Here is a 24,383-nt window from a genome sequence, read left to right as displayed (position 1 = left end):
CTATTAAACCATCTGTAAATTACATGTGGTTTCTGGATAAGGTGGTTCCATTCTCCACATGCATGACCATCTCCCTGTGGGTACGATGCTCTCGAGGGGAGGTGGTCATAATTGGCACCACCTTTATCCTAAACCAACAGCATTTCCTCTGTGTTGGGTTATATATGGCGGTGATCCATGAGAGGCCCTACGTACCTGTCCTTTCTCCAGGGCCGTGCATTGAAGTCTCTTTGGTCTACCCCAGACCCAAGGACTATGGGTTGTCCTGGCTTTCTCCAGGATGCCCCACATAGATGGTAGGTGTGTAAACTGCTACCTCTGACACATCCTGCAGAGCAGGAGGGATTAAGGACCGACTGTCATGGGAAAGGCAGGCACGAGAATTCCGTATCTAAACTGATCCAAAAAAGCTGCCCGGGTATATTTCAGGGGGTAGTTTAGAGTTTTGAGTTAATGTTTACTGTTCACATGCTACTGTTCACATCATTTCCTGTGGTAGATGCAAGTTTGTACTTTCCTGATTTTTTTCTAGTACCTTTCTTAGGGAAGGGAACATGTCTTAATCGCCTTTCTATGATTAAATTGTACAGAATCAGCCTTCAACACACACTTGTGGTAGCAGCGAATGAATGAGTGAATGAGTGAAATTACGTAAAAAGGACAAGGAGGGTGAGGGTTAAGAAGAAGCTGTTCAGTCATTTATGTAACAAATATCAACCTACCATGCGCTTACTTGGATATGTCTGGAAATAATATCTTGAGAAAAACGGACATTTGATTTAAAGCTTTCCCTGAGCTTATCACTTCCCAGGTCTGTGGTGGGCGACTTGAAACGGGGAGGAGGGGAGGTCTGCCTCTGGGACCCCTCCTCCTCTCCCTTTTGGGCTCCAACTGTGTCTCCTGTGCTGCGTGGGGAGTGGTTAAGTGCCTCTAATGTAACGTGTGCTAGGATCCCCTTGCTCTTTTGGGTGTGTACTGGTGCGATGCTCTAACTAGCCACCTTAGTCCGTGTTCTGTGAAACAGCAGAAGTGGCGCAGTAAGGCTTCTTTCTGTCTTGCCATCTCTAGACCGTTTTCCCCTCCCCTAATCTGGTAGGCACAGAGCAAATAACATGTCTCTTGCTTATCCAGTTGGGGAATGGGAGGGCCCCTTCTTGCCACCACGCCCAGTCTGTGTGACAGGGTTCCTTCATCTCCCTTCACATGACAGCGCTCCCTAAGCCAAGATGTTAAAGATTCCCAGAATCCCCTGCCTCTTTCATCTTCCCAACTTAGAAGTAGAGTGGGGGTGGGGGAGGGGGTTCCTGGGAGCAGACAGTCGTCCATCACTTAGTAATGCCAGGGTGAGGTGGGGGTATCACCTCTTAATTTGCAGCCCTCCTGAGAAAATAAGTCCTTTCTGCTCCCAGTTTGGAAGGTGAAGCCTGGTGGGGACTGAGCACTGTTTATCGTTGGGTGCCTATGGGGAACTGTTTCATTAGAACCATGATCCAGGGGCCAGGTTGAAGAGGGTGGGGACGCGTGCAAGTGGGAGGTGAGGGAATGGCAGCAATAACACTTTGGAGAAGTTAAGCTGTGAAGGGGAAGAAGGAAAGACAGGGCAGCTGGTGGAGAGGGAGGTTTGAGTGGGGATTTTTTCCTTTTTAATTGGAGGGACTCTTGTTGTTTAGCCACTAGCAGGTCTTAAGTGCCCTTTAGACTTAGAGAAAGTGGTCTCAGTTGGCTGGAGAGACGCAGAGTGTGATTGCTAGGAGAATGAGGGAACAGAGTCAGTGAGCGGTGCCCTTGTAAACCCAGAGAGTGATGGCATTTTCCTGTAAGCTTATCACTAGTGAAAACTGTAGCGGGTTGGAGGGGTGAGGGGGGTGATACTTGAGGAATCCTTCTCATTCTGTGATGGCCAAGAGAAGAAAACATATTTCCCCTTGTAAAAGAGGAGACGGTGGAGAAATGGGCATAGATTAAAAAAAATAATAATAAACTCCGTTTATTGACTCTAACAAACTCTTAACATGTACTCTGGTTTATCAGGCTATGTTGAATGCTTAGTGTTTGGCATAAAAGAAACTGCAGCATGCCGGAAATTAATCAGTTGCATCTTTTACGCTGATGGAAGTAATGTCGACTTCTCTGGAATGACATAAATTTCCACAAAGCCAAGAGCCCTATCTGTGATCTCAGCCTAGGCAACTGCAAGGAGAGACATGCTTCCTTTTAAGTGGTTGGAGTATTTCATTGAGCTCTGGGGCAGAAAGGAACTGTCACGTTTATTGATAAAGGTGAGCATTTTTGGTGTTGGTGTTTTACGATGACTGTGGGAAAATCCAGTGAGCGCCGTCCTTCTGCATCTTATAGAAATGAAAACGACTTCTAGGAAACAATAATCGCTGCTCACCTAAGAATAGCCTCAGAAGAAAGAAGACTGTAGTTGACTGGAGTTCTTAAATGTGACATTACAAAAGAAAAAGGGAAAAAAGTGATCAGCCTGGGAAAAAAAGATGCCAGAAGAAAACAGCTGTTTCATTTTAGATAATTAGGGTGGCTCTTGCCATTGATATGTTTTAGGCAAATGTGAAAAAGGTGATGACCCTCTGGCATGGCCCTAAAACTATGTGAGAATATCTCTGGAGTTAATATGGTTGTTAGAAGAGAAATTCCTCTCTAGAAGTAAACAGATTCTGCTCATAGAGTGCTGATCAAGTCCTGCACAAGTGCTAACATTTATATGAAACAATGTGTGCCCTTTCAAAGCATGACTTTGTTCTGCTGAGAGAAGGTAGTATGGTGACAGTTGTTCATTTCTTGTTGCATCTTGTGTGCTTCTTCTGGCGTTGATCCTGTGAGTCCACTGTGGTCTGGAGTGTCTTTGAATTAATTGCCAGATGGCAGCGCATTTCAGTCGTGTGTGAATTAATGGCTCACATAATTCTGAAGTGAGCAAAACTGTTTCTGGCTTTCCGTTGGTGACACCCTATCTCCGACCCATTCGTAAAGCTAGCCCTACACAGACTAGAAGTGTTTGGAGCTTCCTGAATCACAGGGCAGTTTTTAACGTCCTTTGTTCTGAGTGCCACCACATTGGCTGTATTTAATTGTGGCGTTCACGGTGTTGAAGATGTCTGCTCACCATCATTTGAAATGTGTCTTGGAGTGTGTGGTGTCTGATATGTTCAAAGGAGTCTGCCCACAAGCTGCCCAATGAAGGATTAATTCGGGCTAAAGAACCCCTTCTGAAAAGGAGAAAGAAGAGAACTGGGGGTACCCCTCTTTCTTTTCTGTCTGTCCTTAGGGCTGTTGAGACCTGGTTGGGCTCTGAGCTGCTCTGGCAACAAAGAAGCTGGGGAGAGAGTGGGCACTTGGTTCCGGGAATAAGAACCAGCTAGTAATAAGAAGGTACTTAGCATCTGTATTCCACCTAGCAGTTTAGAAACAGCTAAAATACATGCATGAAACCATTATGTATATTTTCATAGATAAATATAAAAGAAAAGGTAAAACCATATGTATATATTTCTAAACACACACATACACAGAGGTGATAACTGAGAGGCAAGATACCTGATTTTTTATATAGGATTTTGAAATTTTTATTTTGTAAATGTACCCTGGAAGTCGACTTTTGTTTAAGTGCGTAGTTTTTAATAATGGTATAAGAAGCAAATGAGCTGATTAGAAAGCTACTCCCACCTGAAGTGAGCCCTAAACTCTGTGCCTTTGCAGTTCTAAGTAGGTGCTGCTGTCTTTTTGTGGCAGCTGGAGGGGAGGAAGTGCCACCTGGGAGGAGCCACCCGGTCTCTTTTGTCCCCACCTGCTGCAGACTCACAACACAGCATTCTTGTTTACACTTCTTTTCATTCCACGTGTGGTATATGAAAACCAGCAGCTAATGATCTGTGTGTTGTCCAAGTAACAAAGCAGCTTAAACAAAAAGTGGAGAACGTGTGAATGAGGAAAACCAGACATCAAAACAGGCTGCACAGAGGCAGTTGATGAAGATGCAAGCAGGATACTGAGGAGAAGCCAGGACACTTCTGTGGGGCTCCCCCTCCTTCCATGAGGCTCCCCCCTTCCACAGGGCTGCCCCCCCTTCCACTGGCCTGTCTCCACTTCCACGGGGTGGTTCCCCCTTCCACGGGGCTGCCCCCCCTTCCACGGGGCTTTCCTCCCTTCCACGGAGCTGTCCCCCCTTCCACGGGCCTGTCCCCCTTTCCACGGGCCTGTCCCCCCTTCCACGGGGCGTTCTCCCCCTTCCATGGGCTTTCCCCCCACTTCCACGGGGCTGTCCCCCCTTCCATGGGGTTCCCCCCCATCCATGGGGCTGTCCTCCCTTCCATGGGCTTTCCCCCCCCTTCCACGGGGTTCCCCCCCGTCCATGGGGCTGTCCTCCCTTCCACGGGGTTCCCCCCCATCCACGGGGCTGTCCTCCCTGACCCCCAGACCAGTCAGTTTCCAAATCATGTTGAATCTGTCTCCTTACCATCTTTCACATCACCCTTTCCTTTCTGTTTCTAGAGAAAGAATATGCACCTTTGTCTGCAATTTGGGCTTCTTACCTCACAGAGCTGTAGTGAAGTTTAATAATAAATGTAAATCACTCAGCTCTGTGCCTAGAAACAGTGAGGACTCAATAAGGGCTAGTTTTGTCCCTTCCCTTCCCCACTTTGCCTCTGGAATCACAGTAACAGGGTTTGAGCCCTGGCCTCTCTCCTACCTATGTGACTTTACGTAGCTTAGCTCACTAACCCTTTCTGAGCCCTTATCTGTCAATTGACTACTATCTGATGCCCTCACTCCTGACTAGAATCAGTCAGTGATTCCTTTCCCTTCTGTCAAAACCAGCCCCATGTCCTGGGCTCACCACAGTGAGTCTTCAGGCTTTCATCTCATCTCACCATCATTCCCCTTTTGTGCCACTGCCAGATGGGACCAAATGCTGCTTTCTGTCCCTCCCCCCATTTCCTGGCTTCGTTCCCTATGCCCGAAGGGCCCACCTTTCCCCCATATCCACTCGTGCCCCTCTCAAGTCCATCTCAGGTGCTGCCTTTTCCATGCCACCTTCCTCGTTGCCTCCCAGACTTTCTAGGTCATGGACATCTGCCAGGATGTTTTAGAGCCCCAAGCTCTACTCCTGGGGATGTAGTGGATTCGGCTGGAGCCCAGGAATTAGTATAATTACCACTTGCCCCACGTGACGCGCTTGCTTAGGGACATTTGGAACCTGTAGCTTTATGTAGAGTTCTTTTTGTGCAGGTCACACATCCCTCCTGGACAGTGAGCTTTTTGAGGGTAGGATCTGATTCGTCTGTGTATTTCCCCATCGTTCCCCATAGCGTGGAATGTCTAGCGGGCCCTCAAGTATGTTTGAATGAATACATTTCAATTTTCAAAAATATGAAAAGACTTAGTAACCATGTCCTTTTCTTTTCATTTATTCCACTTGTTTATGAAACCAATTAAGTGGTCTAAGCACTATCCAAGAGCTGGGATAAAAGCAACAATGAGGTAGATGATGCCCTCGCCCTCACTGAGCTCGCGCTCCAGGGGGTGAACATAGAACGTAAACAGGCAAACAAGTAAGCTAGCACTTCTTTTTGTTCTGGTGAGAGAAGGTAGATGGCAACAGTTGTTCATTCCTTGTTGCATCTTTTGTGCTTCTTCTGGAGTTGATCCTGTGGGTCCACCGTGGTCTGGAGTGTCTTTGAATTGCCAGATGGCAGCGCATTTCAGTCGTGTGTGAATTAATGGCTCACATAATTCTGAAGTGAGCAAAACTGTTTCTGACTTTTCCCTGGCTTTCCCTACCCCTGACCCATTCGTAAAACTGTAATTCCCATGATGTGATGGAAGGGCAAGGAGTGAGAGCCACGTCTGGAAGGATGGGCAGGAAGGGCCTCTTTGATGCTGTAGGTGACAGGCTGAGAGGTGGGTGAGGAGGAGGAGGCAGCCAGGGGAAGATCTGGGGCTAGCCTGCGTCAGGCAGAGGGAAGGGATAGCACCAAGACCTTGAGGTGGAAAGGAGCATGGTTGAGGACTAGAAGGGAAGGAAATTCGTGGGGATGGGAATGTGGGGCAAGCAGTCCAGCCAGACTGGGAAGTGGATTGGGTTTTCTTTTAAATGCGATAGGAACCATTGGAGGGTTAAGTAGGGGAGTGATATGATCTGATTTATATTTTTCAAGACTCACTGTGACAGGCTTAGCTGGGACTTTGGTGAAATTGGGTGTTTTGAACCTCAGCCATTACCCCGCTGTTCCTACCGTGAGCTGGAGCTCAGTGACCCAGGTCTGTCCTTGCTCCTCAGGAAAGTTTCTTTGACAACCAGCTGCTAGGACAGCTACTCTGTATTGAGTAACAATAGCCCTAAATGATCCTTTTATTTTCTTCCCTTTATGCTTGCCTGGCGTATTATAAACGATATAATGATACATGTGGACTGGGAGGCAGTTAAATGGTGGTGGACATGGCAGTAGGCTCTCTCTGGAAGCTGGGCATCTGGAGAGAGTGGGGTTGGTGCAGGGAAGTCACTGGGGATGGAGGTTTGCAGCCTTGTCGTGGTGACAGCTAACTGTCTTGTCTTCTGAGCTCTCAGCAAGCCAAGCCTCTCCCTCCTTCACTGGCACTTTATCTGTGGGGTCTCTGAAGGCCCAGTTCATAGCCTTCAGTGCTCGTGTTTTGGGGCCGCTCCCCCTGGATGTCAGCCACCCTTAAGACAGGAGCCTCCTAAGTCCACAAGGCCTGTTCCCTCTCCACGTCTGCCTGGAGTAGAACTCCATCCAGTTTGCTCATGAGAGCTGTTGCATAATGTGTTGGTGTAGTCTCCATTTTCTCGTCAAAAGCCAAACCCACCCCCTTTTAACATCATGGTCACTGTTAAAGACATCATTTTTTGCCCCCCCCCCCCCCCCCACACTCAAACACTAGTAGTGATTTTTGCTTTATAGTTTTTTAGGACGGAAGGGCCTTGGTGTCAGGCCCTACATTACATTAACTCTCAGTTCTTAGGAGATTTCTCACTTCTACTCTCACTTCAATCCTACTGCTACCACTTTTGAGGAAAAACTTTCTAGAATTATTCATCCTCATGACTGTGCTATATTGAGTTTGTTAATTAGAAAGTCCAGATTAAAAAAACAAAACTGAAAGAAACCCTTTATGTTCTGAGAGTTGAAATGCCTAATTCACTTCCCACCATACATGGCATCTATCAATACAGATGTTCCAGTGAATAAAGACTCTGTTAAAAAAAAAGAAGAGAAATTAATTGAGAAAATGTGTAATGTAGAGACATAATATTAAGTGTAAAAAGCTCTGAGTCAGGGACGCTGCTGAGCAAAATGGCTGTAAGATCCATGTCTAAACCAGTGCAGATGGGTTATTTACTTGTTAGAACATTGGTTAAGCAGTAGTGGTGTTGATTTTTTTTTTTTTTTTTAAGATTGCCTTCCTAATGCCTGTGGATTTTTCTGCCTTATGGGGCTAGAACAGCAGGTAGAAGCCAGAAAGTTGCTTTCCTTTCTTGCAGTGAGGGTTTCAGATTCCCACCTCCCCCTTGATTTAGAGTCTACCAAGAATGGCGTGCGCTGGTGGAGGCGGGACCTGGAATACCTTCTGGTGAGTAGCAGCAAGGACGTCCAGCTTTGAGACGCAGCAGAGGTCCTGGGGTCCAGCCCCTTGTCCAGCCCTTTTGATTGGCAGGCACAGTAGAATCCCCACTGGAGCCGTGGTGGTGTCATCTGTCAGCAGTTTGTGACTGCGTAGCCTCCGAGCCTGGCTTTGAGACTCTTTCTCGGAGATTGTGCAAACTGCTGAAACTTCTTTAATAAATTCCTTTCGTATTAAAACCAACTAGAGTAGGTTCTGTTGTTTGCAACTAAAATACCTGAGATGGTTGCTTATCCGATGATGTTTGGGATGTCTAGCTCAGCAGGAGAGTACATGATTTTTCGTTGGCTTTGCCCATGAGCGGGGTCCGATCCACACACTAGAATTAAACAAAACTACAGCTGTTTATGCATCAGTAACAGAAGCAGCCTGTGAAATGGAAAGGGCATTGGATCAGATACAGAAGACCATGGCTTTAGTCTGCTTTACCGCGTTCTTGCTGCAATGATTTTGTATAAGTCACTTCTGTTTGCGCCTTAGTTTTCTTACCTGTGAATTATACCTGATAATTATACCTGATATACTCTAAGGTTTCTTCCAATCTCAGCAGCCTCTGATGAGCAGCATTAGTGTTTTTATTAGAGAGCAGCTTCTGTTGTTCAGATTTGCGCTATTCAGTATCGTAGCTACTAGCTACATGTGGCTTTTTAAATTTAAATTGATTAAAATTTAATAAAATTAAAAATTCAGTTGCTTAGTTTCACTAGCCATATTTTAAATGCTCAGTAGCTAATGTAACTACTGGCACTCACATTGGGCAGTGCAGTTATAGAATATTTCCACCATCACAGAACATTCTCTTGGCTAACACTGCTCTACATGATGATGCCATTTGTCTACTTCCTTTGTAGAGATGCTGGGTGTCCAGTTGTACTTGTCCCTGTCTACTTGAATGATCAGCAGCTCCCTTAGCCACTCAGCTTGCCCCGAATGGAACTCATTATGTACCCTTTTCCCTGCTTAACCCGACTCTTCCCCCATCTTAGAGAGTTGAGTCATGCAAATAAATACCGAGTGGTGAGATCAGTCATTCTAAATGCATGAGTCCATTCATTTATTCATCAGATGGTTTTAGTATCTTCTCTGGGCTGGAAACCCTACTCGGTACTTGGAGCATAGTAGTGAGCAGAAGCATAGTCCCTACTCTCATGGAGCTTATGGTTTAGCAGCAGAGAGGTGTTTGTCAGAGATCATACACATATCTGGAAAAGTATAGCTTCCAGTAGTGCCAAGAGGGAGAGACGCATGGGCCTACAAGTGTGTATCACAGGGCACCTGGCCCAGACGTGCGGCAGGAGCTGACCATGTGGAAGGTTCTGCAGGAGGCAATGCTTGCGCTGGAGGGTGGAGGGAAAAGCCCTGTGGTGGAGGAGCAGGGTGCATTCTGGGAGGAAGAACAGAAAGAAGGTTTTCGTGACTGGAGTACAGGGTGAAAGGGGGTACGGTGAGGCTGGGTGATTGTCCTGGTGCAGCTGAGGCCTTGAATGTCATCTTAAAGATCAAAGTCAGGCTGAATTCTAAGGCGTAACTTAGAAATGAATGATTAAGGAGTTTGCAGGGTAGTGTAACTGTAGTTAAAAATTACATATGCAGGGGCTGGCTCGGTGGCTCAGGAGGTTAGAGCTCCATGCTCCTAACTCCGAAGGCTGCCGGTTCAATTCCCACATGGGCCAGTGGGCTCTCAACCACAGGTTTCCAGTTCAATTCCTAGAGTCCCACAAGGGATGGTGGGCTGCGTTCCCTGCAACTGGACAACTGGACTTGAAGCTGAACGGCACCCTCCACAACTAAGATTGAAAGGACAACAACTTGACTTGGAAAAAAGTCCTGGAAGTACACACTGTTCCCCAATAAAGTCCTGATCCCCTTCCCCAATAAAATCTTAAAAAAAAAAAATTATATATGCATATGCAGGCTAACATGTCTAGAATCCTCACTTAGACAATGGAATTGCCATATTGCTGGGAAGAAACTTTCAAGAGAAAATGCTTTTAATTGTTTTAATTAATTACTTTTAATTAATTGCTTTTTGAAAATGCTTTTAATTAAAAAAATAAAAATGCTTTTAATTAATTATTAGAGTAGAATGGAAGGCTCCATCGTGAGAAATATTATAACTAATATGTTACTAATAACCAATATTTGCCATGTTGTACACTTTTGCATCAATCAGAGCAGATTCACGTGTATCCAGACACCCTTTCCTGAATGAGCAAAGTGTGCGACAGTGTAATTAGTGGGCTGGGAATCGGGCATACCCTGCTATATGTGGAGATGAGGAGTTGCTGATACACCAGGAAGTAGGTGTGGTGCTGTGAGTCAGTGCAGTGATTTGTGTCTCCATCATTTGTTGGCGGGATTGTTAAAATCCTCATGTGCTGATGGGAATCTGTTACCCCTTCAAACATAGCCCATTGTACAGCCTTGGAACCTGTGGCTGGCTCCAAATGTAGATCAACATACAAGATCAAGTTCTGCTGCAATGAGGACACATGTTGTTAAGCTGGTGCATCAGACAGAGGACTGAAGGGAGCAGGTTGTGCGGAGTGGGGGCAGCTTGCTATGGGACAGGAAGGCACCAGCCTAGTTCCAAGAGGTCGGTATTTGCCGAGAGTTGTGTAAAACTTGCTTCCTAAGTATAGTGAACGTTTGCTCCATACTCTGGCTATTCAGTACCTTTTGAACACCTTTCTGGCTTTGGGGGAATTTCTGACCTTATCAACTCGACCTCCTCAAAGTACAAGTCAGAAGTCACTTTCTGGGTCTCCCTTGCAGCTAGTGCCAGAATATGTCCCAGGCCCTGCCAATCAAAGAGGTAACTTTGATTCAGAAGAGAGTCAGGAGAACAAGAGGGCATCCGCAAAAGTGTTTGCAGTGAGGGTGATAGACAAACACCAGCTTTCAGATGCAGCCTGGGCAGGGGTTCCCAGCTCTGCCCATGAGCCACAACTGGGGGAGGAATCATCTCCCAGGATTGCTGGCCCACCCAGTATTGTTGGCCCACCCAGTATTGTGACCTAATGTCCTTTTAAAAGGTCCCTGTCTGCCTCAGTTGGCTAGAGTGGATTCTGTTGTTTGTAACCCCAAACTCTGAATGATAGATTATGTGAATGAGCATGGCCGAGGCAGTAACTAGCTCTGTTCTCATAGCATCTCAGTGTTGAAAAGGGCTACAGGAATCTCGAGGTAATTGGATAAAGTTTAATCCTTTTGGTCGTGCTGCCAATTCCGGTGTTTCTTCAAGGCACAAAAACTTGGAAAACCTCAGGCTGTGTAAAATTGCACACACAAAAAGAACAGGACTTATGGAAAAATAGAGGTGGATAGATCACTCAAAACCTACCCACCTCCATCCAGAGCATAAGAAAAATAATAACAACTCCAATAAGAATATCAGCACAACTGGAAAATCACCCGAATTTCTGGGAAATCAATATTCTAGGAAGTCTCAGCCTTCACCTTAAAAGGTGACACTATGTTGCTGAAAGGGGTTGTAAGGAGGTCTCGAGGCTGCTGAGTTCTGGAGACAAGGGCAGAGGGAGGTGGAGGAAAAGCCCTTGCAGGTTTTGCACAAACGTGAGTGATGACTGAGATGGATCCTTGTTTTGTGTTGTTCTTTTACACAGGATCGTGTGCCCTATGTGCGTCTCTCACAGAGCCTGCGGCTCAACTAAGCCAGCAGGAAAAAGGGGAGGGTGAATGGTCTCTGTGACAATAATGTAGTCAGCTCTTAGTGAAGTTTATGTTCAGGGGTTTTTCCTTGGAGGCTAGGTATTTGCATACTAAGAAAAAAATATAAACTGGCACAATTGTTATTTTATTATAGTAGGACATTCTTCTATTTACTGAGTACATATGAACTGTGGTATTTAAAAAAGCATGTGTTGTAGTAGACCAGGCTGTACTTGAAAATGTTCTGTAAACCTGAAAGGGTGGAGAACCCTTGGCCTGTGGATAAATGGTCCCCAGCTTTGTCTAAGACAGGGGTGTCCAAACTTTTTTCAACGTTTTTCACCAAGGGCCATATGCGGTAAAATACACAAACAGCCGGGCCACTCACTCGAGGTGAAGTATGTATTGCCTCACCTGGTTTATTTAAGTAAACTAAATATATTTTTGGAATTTGCTGCGGGCCAATAAAAAATGGATCGCGGGCCGCAGTTTGGACACCCCTGCTCTAAGAGGAGGAAGCCCAGTAGAAGAATAGACTCTTACAGCTGCAGGCTAGCGAGCTGGAATAGCACAGCAGTTAGAGGCACAGGCTGTGGAGGAGACCACCTGGGTTTGAATCCCTGCTCCACCACTACTAGGTCTAAGCCCTGGGTTTATCATTTATACAACAGATAATGATACCATCTTCAATTTGTTAATAATGCGTGTGAAATACTTAAGACAGTTCCCTGAGTGATTTGTTGTTGGCTTCTCACCCATCTCTCTACCATACCATCTGCTTCAAGGGAAAAGGAGATAAAATGCCCGTGAAGTACCTCTCATGGGGACTCACACATAATATTTGTTGAATTTGAATCCAAGAAGAAATATCCACAGGGACTGCAATCCACACTGTTCCTTTCTTCCTGCTAAGTCAGTGTGGAAACTGCTTGGTGGCAAGGGTGGGACGATCCTTATTGAGAGGACAGATTCAGGAGCATGTTCTGGGCTGTCGAGGCTGTGACGTCCAGGTGCTTGGGACTAACATGAAATCCGAGGGGACATCAGACTTCAAAGTGGATCCCAAGTAGAAAGAGCAATGTGCTCCAGCCTGGTTTCAATTGTGACCAGGCCGTTTAAAATACAAACACTTTAGGATCAGAAAGCCCCTGTGTCTGTTTGTAATCGAAAGGTTATTTGCAGACAGTATGTTTTTCACAGAGTGACATTTATATGTGTTTATTAACATATTGAGTCTATTGCAGTGAAATCCGTTTTGGAAATGGAAATAGATAATTACTTTTGAAACTTTTAATCATTTTTAAGCAAACTAATGAACTAGAAAGCATTTAGCTGAGGAAGTACATCTGGTTACACAAACAAATTATTCAGTTGGCATGAGATGCAAATGTACATTGTCTCATAGGCCCACGATTCTAGTCCTGGCTTTTCCATTCATTTCATGGCCTTGGGAAAGTCACTTTAAGTTTCACTAGACTGTAAAGCACCATCTGATTTAAAAGGTCTCTTCTACCTCTGAACTTATATGTATCTGTAAGATTCTGTGGCTCGATGAACGTAGACAAATTCCTGTAAGCATGTGAACAAGGCAACAGCTCTGGTCTTCTCGAGGCTCCATACTAGAGTTTAAAATACAAGATTTTCCGTTTCATTCAGGACTACGCACAGAATTCCTACTACATGCAGAACACACAAAGGCCACTGTGGGGATAGAAAAGAGAGCAACTGCTTAATTTTTCCATGGTCTAGTTAGACAGGGAGAGCGAACATTTTTGACATAATCAAAAAGATTAAGCCCCCAGGAAATGTCAGAGCTCAAGCTTTCTCTAATTGCTGTGGAATATGGAAGGAAGGAAGAGTCCTAGTAGGGAATGTGCAGAATGGGACAAATTCCTAAGGACAACATTTGTAATTGAATGGGACTTGGATTTGTACTCTATTTGCTGAGCCAAAGCTGGACTATTTTTTCCTTTCCATCCTATTTTTTGGGGTGTGTGTGGGGGAGAATATAGTTGGGTGAATCTCTCTCACTGGTTGGTGGATGAGTGCTTTGGACACGCCTCTTTTTAATTCATGTTTGAAAACCCCATGACATCTAGTACAGCGCTTTGTTTAGTATAAGTATTTTGATGGTGGAAGTTCCTGATTTTCACCTTTGGCCCTCCCATTGTCCACTGACACCTGAACTAGAGCCAGACCAGGAGCAGTAGTTGGATGAGATGGAGGTGAACGGCACAGAGGAGCTTGGCTCGCTTGTCGGTAGCTTTGCTGTTTTAGTGTTGCAGGTGCTGGCTGCCTCAGAAGATAGCATCTCCGTCATTTCCAGGGAAACAGGTGTGGTTGAAATAGCTGCATTACTGAGGCCACCTTTGGTTTATGTTTGGAGATGGTCTTTGCAATGCTTAACTATGTTTGTAATTACCTCTGAGATTGATAGACACCCTAAAACCTTCCCTGGCTAAGAGTTTCACCATCTTGTTGCTGATGCATCTTGCTGGGTGGACAGGTGAGTGGCAGCTTTCTTACCATGTGTATGTAGTGTACCCTAGGTGTGTTTTCGCGGATAACGGAATCTAGCTATGCCACCACTATCTTAAATTGGGATCTCTAAAAGGGTCTGTAGTTCTGCCAAGCAAGCTACTGGATAAAACGAGATTTAGGGATTTTCAGTGATTTTGACATTTCTGACTTTCTCTAATAAGGAAGTTAAGAGTCTGATAATTTAATTTGTTTTCACTAAATTTTGTTAAATTTCTGAGAAATCAACCCTGACTCTATGGAAAAAAAGACCTAGCTTAAGTGAGTCTGTGTTGGCACCTGGCAGCTCGGTATGTTGTCACAAGGCAGAGCCCTCGCTGTCTCCTAACGTCACCATGGGAGACGGGGTTGGGAAGAGACTAGGGGAGAAGGAGGATGGGAAAACTTGCTGCCTGTCAACCCCATAGGGACACTGTACTGAGAGTTCAGCCTGTGGGAAGTGGAAGAGTGTCTTTCCACACCTGCTGGCTGCCCCAGCACTGGGCCATTACATCTTTGCTTGCTGAATGCTCTTCTGGGTACTTCTCTTAGCACTGCTGCGAGCAGGCACCTGTGTGCCCAGCGTGGCATCCCACTCCTTCCTGGCCCTGACCGCTCCTTTAGAGACTAATGCTTTTTCTTTTCACACTTCATACTGTGTCAGTGCACTGATGCTCTACTGCATGTGTACACTCCTGCTGTATTTAACTTGCTTACCTGAGCCCTTGGGGTGATAAACATTCACACCACATGAAGTGGAGATGGATACATTTTTTCCACAGGGTTTTGTTATCTATTTATTGGTTTGTTTATTTAATTGCATGCTCATTTTATAAAAGAATCCCCTACCCCACTCCACAAATCTCCTACTTCCTGTGCACCCAAGCAATGATGGAATTCCTAGAGAAGGACCATATATGGGATATAGAGTTCCTGATCACGTCAGTTTTAAGATAGTCACAAAATCGTACCCGCTGTCTAACTTTCTGGCCATCTACAAGGACTGTCTGGATTGGGTTAGTTCCTCTTTGCTTTCTTTCCATGGATGTACTACTAGAAGGATGCATTGTTGGAAGTCACTCTTTGGTAGAGGGTTGGCTTTGCATTCACATGTTCTTAACTAGTCTTCCTGACCAGCCCTCTGCTTTTTGTAGGATTCCCTAGCTCTGTTGGGGTGCGACAAAGCAGGCCTACCAGCCTGTCTGGGGCAGAACCGATGGAGAGATGGAATTCTAGCCCCGAGGAGGGCTGCTGTTGTGCCCAGAGCTCTGGATTACAGGACTTGGCCTCAGCTGCCAGCATCTCTGCCACCCGGTCATGTAAATGTGCCTGTGTCGGCCTCCCTTCCTCATCTACCAAGGGAAAATGGTGACCAAATCAGAGATCTGTGAGGATTGGGTTAGAGTATGTATGTGGAAGAACTTGGTACCATTGTACAGTATTGTAAGGCTAATCACCAGCCTGTTGCTCTAACCCTCTGTGCTGTGATTCTGTGGGGGCCGGGACGGGAAACGTGGTGATCCCTTCTTGCTGTTTCCTCAGCTGGAAAAAAAATATACCATTTTCGAGGATTAAGAGAAACATAATAGATATATAAAAAAAAAAAATCTGACTTTCGTAGTTAGTGATTTTCTGGACTTAGCTGGAATCCCTGTGGTTGGGGGAGGGAGAATAGTAGACGAAGGAAGGCCAGTCAGCTTGGTGTCCAGATAACTCTATACACATCAGATGTCAGACATGAGCTGGCCTTTTATAAAAGAAGCTGCTTTGAGGGATGCTCTTGCTGAGTGTGTGTGTGTGTGTGTGTGTGTGTGTGTGTGTGTGTGTGTGTGTGTGTATCCTTGTGCTGTAGCTGCATGGGAAATATAGCAAAGATTATGGCTGAAAATTTTGGGGGTTAGGGGAGAATCCCTATGTGTAGCATACCCATGGGTGTATTTCCAAGAGTCAAAAACAGACAAAATAAAGAACATTCTGGACCGAACCCAAACCACGACGACGACAGTAGAAATGTGCTCGAAGCATCATGGCCTGATTTCAGTTGTGACCAGACCATTTCAAATAAAAACACTTTGAATCTGGAAGCCAATAGCATGACCCCTCTGTTCTGAATCCCAGAGCCTGGAAGAGCTGCTTAGGGGGTGCTCAGAGCACATCCAGCACTTACTCAGCCCTGGCTCAGAGAGCTGCTCCAGACGGGCTGGGAGCATATGTGTGTCAGGTCCAGCCACTGCCTGTCCCCGGCTGTCAGACTGCTGATGACTACCGTGTTTCCCCGAAAATAAGACCTAGCTTCACCATCAGCTCTAATGCGTCTTTTGGAGCAAAAATTAATATTAGACCGGGTCTTATTTTAATATAATATAAGACCGGGTATAATGTAATGTAATGTAATATAATATAATATAATATAATATAATATAATATAATATAATATAATATAATATAATATAATACTGGATCTTATATTAATTTTTGCTCCAAAAGACACATTAGAGCTGATTGTCTGGCTAGGTCTTATTTTCTGGGAAACACGGTAACTGGTTTGGCTGTCTTAAAGGGATGGAATTCCTCTTAAAAATATTTTTTTCTTTTTAATCGGGGCGAGCACTTTTAGAGCTTCAAGAAGCTAATCACTGAAGCCACTGCTATGAAATGTATACATCACTATAAGAACGCTCTGAGACATTTGTGTAAGTCTAGCGTGTTCCAGCACACAGACCCTCACTATCCCCTACCCGCCCAAACCAGGACCTCTGACTCCAGACGTTTTCTGGTGGTCCGCAGCTACTGGGGCTCTGCGAGAGTTGCAGAGCATCTTTATGATGCCCTTTCAGTACTTCTGTTTGATCAGACACAATGTGGCCAGTTCTCCTCAGCTTCCCACTAAGGAACCCAGCTGTCGTCTGTTTTCATCCCAGTGTGGCCATCCCTGTCCTGCGAGGTTCAGCCACGTTACTGCTCATGGACTGTGGGCTTTTCAGCATCTCCCTGTCAGTGATCGTATCTTACCTACACTGCATCATACAAGGTGAGACAATTAAGTTCATGAACTTGTTGCAGTGATGTTGCTAACCATTTTTTTTTATATCAGAGGGATTCTTCATTATGAATTTGTACCAACTGGACAAATAGTTAACCAAGTTTACTATTTGAAAGTGCTAAAAAGGCTGCGTGAAAAAGTTAGACGACCTGAACTTTTCACTAGCAATTCATGGCTCTTTCATCATGACAATGCACCAGCTCACATGGCAGTGTCTGTGAGGGAGTTTTTAGCCAGTAAACAAATAACTGTATTGGGACACCCTCCCTACTCACCTGATTAGGCTGCCAATGACTTCTTTCTTTACCCAGAAATAAAGGAAATATTGAAAGGGAAACATTTTGATGACATTCAGAACATCAAAGGTAATACGACAACAACTCTGATGGCCATTCCAGAAAAAGAGTTCCAAAATTGCTTTGAAGGGTGGACTAGGCACTGGCGTTGGTGCATAGCTTCCCAAGGGGAGTACTTTGAAGGTGACCATAGTGATATTCAGCAATGAGGTATGTAGCACTTTTTCTAGAATGAGTTCACGAACTTAATTGTCTGACCTCGTATGGTGGGAAGACCAAAGAGGGAAAAAACTATTCTTTTCCATTTGAGCTGGAAAAGGATTTGTGTGTCTTAATCAACAGAAAGTTAATTAATGGCGCAATCAGATAATGGATATGGTGCTAATACAGGTGAATGGGAGAATAGCAAAATCACTTGTCTTATAATCCCCTATGGGCTAGTGTTTGAGTTGGGCCTTTGCTGTAAGGCAGGATTTCTCAAGCTTCGTCCTATTCACATTTTGGACCAGATAATTCTTTGTTGTGGAAGGCTTCCCTGTGCACTATAGATGTTTAGCTGCATCTCTGGCCTCTACTCAAAAATGCCAGTAGTATGCTCAGTTGTGACAACCAAAAATGTCCGCAGACAGTGCAAAATGTCCCGGGGGGGGGGGGGGGGACAGGAGATTTGGCCTTGGTTGAGAACTGTTATAAAATCCAATACTATGTCTGGTTTTAAACTGTACATAAAAGAAGATGTGGAAAAGGTGGCTCCAGGGCTTCAAATTTAAAATGATATCAGTCGATGGCCACTGATACAGCCTCCTCCAATTGCCTATAATGTCTAGAAAACACTGAAACAGATGGACAAAATAAACACTGAAAAGTAGGACTGGAATTCTGCCTGTCGTCAGAATCCGTGAGAAATTCCCTTTCATGGGGCAGATGGAACTGGTCTGAAAACGGAAATTGGTGGCCCCGGGATACTGTGCTATGAAGCCCCTCACCTTCTCCTGATGTTTATCCTGCCAGTTCAGAAACACATGGTCTGTTCACACCAAGAAAGTGGGCTGCCCTCCCCCAGTACAGAGTAGTTGTATTTTGTCCCAATGCAACTGTTGTAGTCCTTCTTTCATAAGCGCCTCTCTTTCTGCATCAATGTGGAGACTCCAGCAGCAACCAAAGGAGTAGAAAGGACGTGGCGTTGGACGGTCCGTGGGGGCTTCTACACGTGATGCTCCTCAAGTCACTACTGGAGTGACAGTGGAGACAGAACAGGCCCTGCCAACACCCTGGGAGTTGTCGTTTTAATGTGTCCTGTTGCTTAATGGATCAGGTGAGCCAGGACATGGGGCACAAGAAAACGCCCCCTGAGGAAAGGTGAACCTGTGAGAAACTTGGAACTGGAGTAGGTGCTGGCTCCTCATTTTTTTTCTTCATGTGAGTTTCCTGGGAGGGACATTTTACTGTTGCCTAAGAAGGCAGAGAACAAAGTGAAAGGCAAACTGTTCCCTTTACGCTTTTCAATTAGATGAAGAAAAATTTTGAGAAACGAGTGTCATTTGAGGTCCTCCTTTATTATTTTGTGGCTGCGTATTTTTTTTTTTTTTGTCATGAGGTCCTGTAAATTTTTTTAAATGATTTTTCTCTTCTTCATAATTTAAACTATGTTTTATATTACATATCATTTTTCCTTAGACAGTTGTATATGTTTTATATTCTTGGCTTTTCTCCATATAGACTTTAATAAGAATGGATTCATTATATACCATGATTTGCTATTGTAGTACATCGTGAAAATGAGTTATTTCCATCCCTGAAATATAATGCCCAATATAATAGAAAAAAGTAAAAGAAATATATTCATTTTTGATAGATATCAAGTTATTGATAAATACTAAGTCTGAATACATTTTACTGTTTTTCTTCATCTAGGTATTTATATATAGAAAAAATATGTAGCCATTGGGGGGAAAAATCCACTATAAAGTAAAGGACACAGCACCCCAAATCACAGAGGAAGAGCAGACCTGTGAGGTGATTTATTTTCAGAAACAGGGAAAATATATTTTGAATTCTTTATTCTCCTCAGTATGATACAAAGATGTGGCATAGAAGAAATAGGAGTGATAAGCCATAAATAGAGGATAAAAAGGGAAGAAAATGGAGTTAGGTGAAATAAGAAAGGATTACAGGAAAAATAATGATGCAGTCATATAATTACAATCCACTTTGGAGAATATAAAGATCAGAATTGACATTCTAGAATATTAGCTCATGTGGAAAACAGTCTTGAGATGTACTTCCATGTTGTAGAAAAAACAAAGGGGAGGTAATAAATATGAGAGAAAATAATAAATATGAGGAAGAACCATAGAATTCTCGAAGTTCCTGAAGATGAAACCAGAATAATGAGAGAAGAAGGAATTAAAAAACAAAAGGAAAGAAAAATTTTCTGGGCTTGAAAAGACTAACCATGTTACAGACAAAATACACAAAAAGGGAGCCATATGAAGGTACATCCTGCCATAATTTTAAAATTACTGAGCAAAGGGAGATGCTGTACCAGGATCCAAGCAGGAAACAGCGTTACTTATAAGGAGTAAAAAGATGTCAGATGTCTATTTGGTAACACTTCATGCTAGGCAGAGTGAAATGATGTTTATTGAGTCTGAAAGGAAAAATAGTGATTCAAGAATTTTCTGTTCAGTGGAATTGTTTTAATGTGTGAAGGCAACAGAAGGACTGCTCTAAAAATGCTTTGGGGGTGCCTGCTGTGGTCAAGCCCCTTCTCATAGGATCACCTTCACCTACAATTACCCATGGCATAGGTAAGTGGTTGAGCCCTGTGCCTTGCCACCTCCAGCTAACCTAATTGCACTAGGAGTGGACATGCTAGGAAGTAACCTGTAACTTACAAGCTGGCAAATAGAGATGAGCTGGGCCAACTAAATTCTTCAAGGATTTTGGAATAGAGGAAATACTGTGGTTGGTATTGAGCACTGGAACTGGAAAGTCACAGAGATGAGGGTATTGTTAGCACCATGGCGAGTTAAACCATGTACAAACCAACCTTCCTGGAGAACAGACTCTCTGATGAAGCTGGCTGGGGGAGAGAGAGAGGAGAAGAGAGCAGGGTCAGAGAGAAGCAGAGAAAGCCATGAAAGGAGAGAGTGTCTCAATTCTTTTCTTGTTGCCGTGAAGTCCTTTCATCCTTTGACTTTTGTCCTGTGCCTTTACAATAGTAAGTCCTCTTGGACATGAGTACATATCTGTACCTTCCAGTCAAGAAAAGTTCTTACTACAAGGGCATTTACAGATAATCAAGGACTTAGGAAGTATACTGCCTTGCAACCTTTAATTGAAAAAGTTGCTTGAAGAAGAATAAAGACAGGAAGTCAAATAATGAAGTATGAAGAGATTGGATTGCTCTGTGGGACCCTCATCCGGCTTACTACTCAATTTATGACTAAAATCTTGAGGTGACTCATCACCTAGTGAAATACATAGAAGATGGCAGAGGGTTTGATGTTTCTTTTCACAAGGGCATCTAAATGAAACTTAGAAGTAAAGAATGTTGTTAGGGATCGTTACTCCTAGTTTAGGCAATAATCCTGTAATGTGACATAAAAGATGGTCTGGAACAGCCTGCCTCCCAGGTAGCATTTATCATCAGAATTACAATTGAATTTAAATATGACTACAATAATGTAGCAAACGTGTAAGCATCCACAGTGTTGCTTAGGAAGAAAATTTGGGAAAAATATACCCAAATATTATATTGACATGGTTTTCTTTGGTGGTGGGATGAGAGGTGATTTTTTTCCTCCCCTCCCCTCCACTCTCCTCCTCTCTCCTTTTCTCTTGCCTCACCACCACACAGTAGGTGTCTGTGTATGTTTGCTTCAATGATTATTGATGTTTTAAATGAAAAGATAAACTTTATATTAAAAAATTAGAGACAATACTGAGCAACGTTACCCCCCCCCCCACACACACACACACAAAGAAAATATCTCAGTGATGACTTACTAAGACCCTACTATGTGTCGGGTACGATGCTCAGGTTCTTTGCAGGCAATGTCTCCAAATCTTTTTGTGAATCCAGTAAAGAGAGTGTGGATTATTGCCGTTTCTAACTGAGGAAACTCAAGCTCTTTGTGGTTAAATACTTGACAAGGCAGTACGTGACAGATGTGGGGATCTGAATCCAGATCCATTCCACTCCTAAGAGACTTCTCTCTACCCTACTGTATCGCCTCTTTTGAATAAGCCAGGGATTGCGATGGTACCTGGCAAGACTGTGTGACAGCACTGGGGTTAATCATTGTGAAGAAAAGTAGATGTTAGGGAGAATTCCTTTATGTATTTGAAGGAGGATTATTTAGAGAAACCACCAGTTATATGATATGGAGTAAGTCATTCCCTTTCCCCTCTTTTAAGCTTCTGTTTCTTTGTGAAGCCAGGGACTTTGACTACCCAGTGCCTGCCTCTTGTCACTTTTATGTTTTGGGGCTCACCTAAGCAAACAAGCCAGCGGGAACTGGGCTTGTTCCTTTGTTGTTGTTGTTGTTTTATTTTGCTTTAGTCTGGATTTGAGATGGAAACGAAATACCGAGGGGCAAAGTGGTAAAGCACAGTAAAATCCAGTGAGAGGGCATTGTGGGTTAAGTCCCAGGAAGCAGTAATGAGTATATAATATGTAATATGGGTTGATCGGTGATTTGGAAACATGGAGTAACTTTTTCATCTGCGTTTTACATTTTTATGGAAAATTCTGTTTTTTTTTCATTCCAACCTGGAATCTTAACACTTGTTCCGTAAGTTACAGACATATTCACACTATAATTGTGAATGAGTCAGTTGACCCTGATCACAGGTGAATAATGATGTCCTACACTGAGGCAGTCACCAGGGTGTCTCTGGACCCTTCCAAATGGTCCCAGGTAGCTTTAGTGGTCAGGAGATAACAGGGTGGGTTGAAATGTAATACAAAGAATTAAATTTAATAGATTACAAGAAAAAATATTTAGATTCGTAATGTGAGTACAACCTGAGCAGAAATTTGAATTAGTTCTCTATGAAAAAGAAAATTTCTAGACTTTTTAGTAGTTTTAACAGAAAATCATAAGGGCGTGTGTGTTCCCGTTAAGAAAATAGATCCGTGGCCCCTAAGTGGCACTGTCTCTAGTTGTGATAAGGGCCTCTATTTGGCACTCTAATAATCTAGTTACTATTTTTATTCTCTAAAACTTCTTGGACACCCACTGTGTGCATAAACATTGAGTCTGGAGCTGTGAGGAGTATGCTCGAATCGTGAAAATCTCATTTCTTCTAGTAACTCTAGTAACTATAGCCTCTAGTAACTCAGACGCCCAGCCTTTCCCCATATAGCTTTCATTTGTAAGTTTGACCAAGTCCTCCATTGACTCCAGAACCTCACTCAAGGGCCCATTTCCCTCTGCGCGTCCTGAACCAGGGCTATTTGGGCCAGCCTGTCACACCACACAGGTGAGAGTTCTCTAGTGTGTGTAGAGAGCGTAGCAGGTTGACATTGAAGTGTTGATGGCTTCAAAAAGTCAAAATGTGAAACTATTCATGTAGGGTGAATGTAAACAACTGTACGACAAGGTTGCGTTTACATGAAATAGAATCCAAGAAGGTTTTGGGGAAGATGCTGAGGAGACACTTGCATTTGCTCTTTCCTTTCATACCCTGCTTTCCTTTCATACCCTGTACTCACAGCTGCCAGAAGTGATGGCCCCTCCTCGGGAGTGGCCATTGTGTTATTGGGTGTTTCCATTCTGCTCTCACTGCTCACTCATGGGCACCAAGGCAAAGGAAGCTTGGGCAAAGCACCTACAAACACCCAGGAAAGGGGCCTGGTCCAATTACCTAGGCCAAGCAAGCAACTGTGAATTCAGGCCTGATCGTGGCCTGTGTGGTATCCTCAAGATGGGTGCTGGCAGACAAGAGGAGGCCTGCGATGCAAGGGTTAACAGAGACAGTAGGCAGAGCCCACCACAAGGCCTAGAATAGAGTAATTCTTTAACAACTTTTTGTAAGTTGAATGAATGAATGAACAATTGAACGAACAAATGGATAAATGGGTGAATCAGGGTCCAAGCTAAGGATCTAGAGTAAGAACCAGGAGACTTGCTAGAACTAGGGAGGCAGGTGGGTAAAGAAGGTTGGGGTCAGGCCCGGATGCAGCTCGATCTCATGCCACATCCCAGGGCTCTGGTTCTCCTTGGTGTCTTGGGGATCAGGCAATAGGCTGTTCTCGACCTCACTCACCAGTGGGAGGGTTTTGAACTTTATTGCCAGGCTCTCATTGGTTCAGTACTGAGGCATTGGCAGTGAAGCCTTTTAGGGAATGCATTTTGTTGGTTATAAGCGAAGGATGGGCTGGCAGAATCTTTGGTAGGGTTTATATTCAGAGTCCGTGGTCCTCTCGGAAGTCCAGGGTCGCTTGACAGGGCTCCCTGAACTTGTGAAATTGCATGAAGAAGAGTATGAGGGAGGGAGGGAATCTGTAACTCTAGACAGTTCTCCACAGCCCTTAAAGGGAAGACATCTATCCCCTGGAGGGTCTGGCAATCAGACTTGAGTTTTAGGTTCACCATTAACTTGCAGTAGTTCCGGGCAAGTTAGACCTCATTTTCCTTCCGTGTAAATTGAGCAGAATAAAGCATGCCCTGTTTACCCTATGGAATTATTAATAGTTTGGAAAAAATAAGATATCAATAAACGCAATAAATTATTATTGTTAAATTGGATCCCACTACTCACTTGCATGCTGCCTTTAAAAATTGCATAATGTGTCATCATTTATCCTGGGACACATGTACTAAAGGCTCATCAGGGCCAATGATAAGGACATTTACGGTCGGCACCCATCCCCCACCCGACACCCTTCCCTTGCACCACGCTGATTCCCAAGGGCTGGTTCCTGAAGTGTTTATTCTTCCTGCTTCCCATTATCTAAATGTCAGTCTCCCTTCAAGCCCAGCTTTTTTCTCACCTCTTCCTCAAGACTAGTTGATTATTTCGGCCACAGGGAATTCTCTCCTTTCTGAAATCCACAAATCAGGACTGACTGATTCCTCAGCTGGCTTGTGTTTCTAGCCATCTCACAGGCGACTTGAGTATGACAGCCATGATTAAAATGTATACATGCAAAAGTACATTGGAAAAAGATCTGTCCACACAGT

At 44.1% G+C, this 24,383-nt stretch overlaps 1 protein-coding gene across 5 annotated transcripts in view; it reads left to right on the top strand.

Moving 5' to 3' along the window:
* Positions 1–24,383, top strand: part of HHAT (hedgehog acyltransferase) — a 259,911-nt gene that overhangs the window by 141,525 nt on the left and 94,003 nt on the right. The window lies entirely within an intron of this gene.

Source organism: Rhinolophus sinicus, chromosome 11 (genome assembly GCF_057876585.1).
Source record: "Rhinolophus sinicus isolate RSI-liver-muscle chromosome 11, RSI-T2T, whole genome shotgun sequence".
Lineage (NCBI taxonomy): Eukaryota > Metazoa > Chordata > Mammalia > Chiroptera > Rhinolophidae > Rhinolophus > Rhinolophus sinicus.
This window is presented reverse-complemented; position numbering and strand designations above follow the sequence as displayed.